Raw genomic sequence first — 4,364 nt, 5'->3', positions numbered from 1 at the left:
CTCTCTCTCTCTCTCTCTCTCTCTCTCTCTCTCTCTGCTCTGGGTCGGCACAGGAAAACAGAGGAGGAGGTAAAGGCGTTGGATCCAGTGGAGCTCGGTCGGAGAAGCAGGATGAGAGGTCGGAGGTTTCAGCTTGGTTCGGATCGGAGATGAAGATGTTGGGTGAAGAAGTCGGCGGGAGGAGGAGATGAGGGGTTCGGGAGCAGGCCGAAGAGGAGGTCGTGGGATGTGGGAAGAGGAGTCGGAGAAGCAGCCTCAGAAGCCTCCATTCCTTCGCTATTTAACGACCTCTGCGGATGCTCGATCGAGGCCGGTTCACGGGAATAACGGAGAAGTCATCGCAGTTTCAACGGGATTTGATCGGTTCGGCAGTCCGAGGTACGCGATGTTTCAGCTGGATTCACGGGATTTGATCGCAAATCAGAGCAGCTCGCAGGATTTCATGTAGGATTTCGGCGATCCTTCGACAGTCCGAGGTATGCGGGATATCCGGCAATATTCGTGGACCCGACGGATTGGAACAAGTATATATTTCATTTTTATTCTTCTTTGGATATTATATGGAGGTCAACAATCATGAAAATATGTTATCAACATTATTTGTGTTAAAGCAATTAATGTGAAAAATAATGAGTAGAAAAAGGTTTTCAAATATTTTGTATTGATTTTATGTTAATGAAATTAATGTAAAAAATAAAGAGTAGAAAAAGATTTTCAGGTAGTTTTTCTTGATTTGGGAAAGGCACGACTAAGTAACACAATAATTAATTAGGTTCAAATAAAATTTGCGTGTGCTAAAGGTATAATAAAATTATAAAGATATGTATAGTGAAACATTAATTAGCTTTAGAAATAGTCATGGAGTGACCAAGAAGTGTCTCCAATTACAGTAGGTTTACTTTAAGGTTCAGCATTATGTTTGTATCATTTTGAACTAGTTATGAAGACGCTTACAAAGGATACTCAATATCTTATATTTTGAAAATGACGTAGTTCTAATCATTACGACTTTTTTTGGAAAAGAGTTGAAAGTTGGAGTTGTTGAGACTATTTAGAAGAAAAAGAGCTTATGATTAGTAAAACAAAGATTGAACATATGATTGTGGGTGTGATATTTCTCTTTATCACCTAATATTACTATAAGATAAAGTTATACGGTTATACCTAGATTCGATAGCTTTAAGTGATTTGGATCTATATATAAAAGTATCAATATATAAATGAGGATATAACTTCTAAAGATAAGAATAATTAATTAAAATGAAGAATGTCTCATAAGTATTCTGACATAAAAAAATTATGTGGAGAATTAATTGTAAATATTATAAAACTGGAATTAAGTCATCTTTGTTATATGAATCGATGTGTTATGCTGTAAAGAGGCCAAAATTGACAAGTTGAGCATGAGAACTTTGTATAAATTATTAATGATATATTTAGAGTCATTTATTAAATATGAGATAGTGAAAAATAAACTTGCATTATTTGGGCATGTTCGATAGAAGATTTACCTATAAGACATGTTAAGTTTATATAGAAGAATTATAAAGAAAAATTAGTAAATAAAAATAAAATAGGGTAAAATTTTCACAAAACTATTTTAGCACCTTAATATAGATAGTTCTTGGGAATGATTAGTGAGGATTCCTAAAGCTGATCCAAGTAGTTGGGATAATGCTATTGATGATATTCTTGATGATAATCGATGCATGGAAACTCTAATATCCTTGATCTTTAATAAATATTATATCAATTGTGATAATCCATGTTTACATTTAGGATTTGCTTGATAACCTTGATATATTTTATATTTAGGTCATAATTAAGAAAATATAAATGTGACTAATTCTTTTCCCAAATTAGTGTTAGCCACAATAACCACTCTTCTCTAGCTTGAAGGGGGTAGTAAGTCAAGGTTGTTGTTGTGAGCATCATGTGTATGTGTTGGTTGGATTGATGGTCCAAATAAATGTTCCATGACAGAAAGTACCTCGATTTTTATGATTTAATCTTGTTAAAGCTATATGATATGTTATTAAGATCAATATTGAGTAGAATATTAGTAATCTTGTTCTGCTAGAGGAGAATAGTCTTTAGTAAACAAATTCCTAGGATAGCTTAGAACATGATGAGAATTTATAAGGCAAATTGTGATTCCTTTCCATAACGCAAATTAGCCATGAATCTCTGAATAATCTCCATACTTAGACAGCCCCACAAAAACTTGCCAACCAAGGAGGGGGAGAAAGGTGAAGCTAACTAATTGATCTCTTAATCAAATAAAATGAAAGAATGTTTAACTTGAAAAGATGGTAGTTACTGATGGAAGCTGCATGGATAAGCTGAAAATGAGGGGTAAAACAAGAAGAGTTTGGCAAGGACCATGATCCTAATTTTACTTAATACATTAGAAAAATGTTGTGGAGCATCATGCAAAGGAGAAACCATAAAGGGTTTCCTAGGAGCTGTAATTGCCACATGAAAAGCCTCACAACTTAGACAACTCAGAAGGGTAGTTATTGAATTGTATGTGATAGATGTCAAGGGAAGATCCAGAGCCAGAGGGAGTGAGAGAGTTTAATGTCTAGTAGGATCAACCACGGTTTAAAATTGCGCAATATGAGGCTCGCCTTGAGACCCGCCTTTGCGCAATTCCAGTAAAAAATGCCTCGATGCCCGCTTCGCCTCACTGGCATGAGGCTTACGCCTCACGCTATATATATTAAAACTTACATAAATCTTTGAAGTAAATGCCCGACATTGGACTCTATAGGAGAGGAGGAAAGGGAGAGAGCAGTTCACAATAATGATGATTCAAATGAAGAATCCCTTAGTGATGACACTGCTGATGACTTATGAGTTCTTATGTGATATGTCATTGCTATTTATTTTTTAAAATTGGAATTATATGTTAATGAAAAGAATACTGGGATTTGGGAAAGATAAAATTTTGAGTTGAACTATATTTCATATTGTCTTATTATTGAGATATTTTGATCTCACTTCATATCTTATGTTTTATATTATTCACTCATTAGTATATAAAAAATTTATCATTCTATGTTTACGCATTTTTTTTGATTTTGAGGCTTACGCCTTGAGGCTTACGCCTCGCCTCACGAATGAAAAACGCCTCAATACCCGAATACGCAATTTTAAACATTGGGATCAACAGAATATAAATTTATCAAAGGCAAGCCAATCTGACACACTACGGGTGCTGTAGAGCCAACACCAATAATGGGAATTGACATGAGCGCCTGCGAACAACAATCATATGCAAGTGGAGTATGTGCAGTAGTCCCCACAAGTGGAGAAAGCATGCACAACACTAGCATGATCAAATGGGCTTGAACTCTGCCTAGCGCTGAGGGAGGAGTGTAACAAGTAGAGCTAAGACGCACAATAACTCCAAAAGATGAATAAAAAACTGGAATTATGATTAATCCATCTTGTAGCTAAATCAATGGTTTGCACTTATCATTCTGAAGAAACTTGTTCAACCATGTTTGTTATATTAGACTGCAGTTATATAAGAAATTAAATCTAAGGAACTTACCACAATTGTTTTTTCAAAGGTAAGAATGAATTCTTACTGATGATCATGTTATAAAGCAGTCTATACCTAATACATCATGCCCACTCGTATTCTGAGCATTGTAACAACCAAAATACTGCTACATTATAACTACTTAGCATCATCGTAAACCATAACCACACATTAATGGCTAAATATGTATGGACAGCAAATATATATTTCAAGGATAGGTATTACCCTCACACGTCTTTTTAAGTCTTCCATATTTTTGTATAACTGAGACTTTCAATCAATTAAATATAATATTAGAAGTTGAAAATGGTGGATGAATGTTTTTGTGGAAGACATGCCAAAGGTAAATTGATATGTGATACAATCTAATTGAGATGTGTCACTTCTGAAATTAACACGAGTACGATTTTATTTTATTTTTGTATCATATTATTATAAGAAAGCAATTTGTTTAAGTTGGATTTCACTGTTGTAATAGTCTATTGCTTAATGAAATATTTCTCAATGTTAGAAAAAATTAATATACTTATTAGCTCAAAATAAAATAATAAGACCGGTGTAAACTCAAAGTTAAAGTTGTGAGTTCCACTAATTAATTATGATTGCAAAATCTATCATATTATTATAATTAGATTATACTATATAAAATAAGAAATAAAAATATGGTGTTTAAAGAATATTCTAGTTCAAATTCTACTTTTGTCTTATAATTTTCTTTTGTTTACTTGTCTTAATCTAATATATTATGATCAAAGCATTTCCCAGACTATTTGAATTATAAAAATGTTTATATATATATATATATATATATTAT

The 4,364-nt window shown here is 33.4% G+C and overlaps 1 protein-coding gene across 1 annotated transcript in view; it reads left to right on the top strand.

The window, feature by feature from the left end:
- Window positions 1-4,364, top strand: part of LOC110111313 (putative metallophosphoesterase At3g03305) — a 12,716-nt gene that overhangs the window by 7,689 nt on the left and 663 nt on the right. The window lies entirely within an intron of this gene.

Source organism: Dendrobium catenatum, unplaced genomic scaffold (genome assembly GCF_001605985.2).
Source record: "Dendrobium catenatum unplaced genomic scaffold, ASM160598v2 fragScaff_scaffold_665, whole genome shotgun sequence".
NCBI lineage: Eukaryota > Viridiplantae > Streptophyta > Magnoliopsida > Asparagales > Orchidaceae > Dendrobium > Dendrobium catenatum.
The sequence above is the reverse complement of the archived record's forward strand: the minus strand, read 5'-3'. Positions and strand labels throughout refer to the sequence as shown.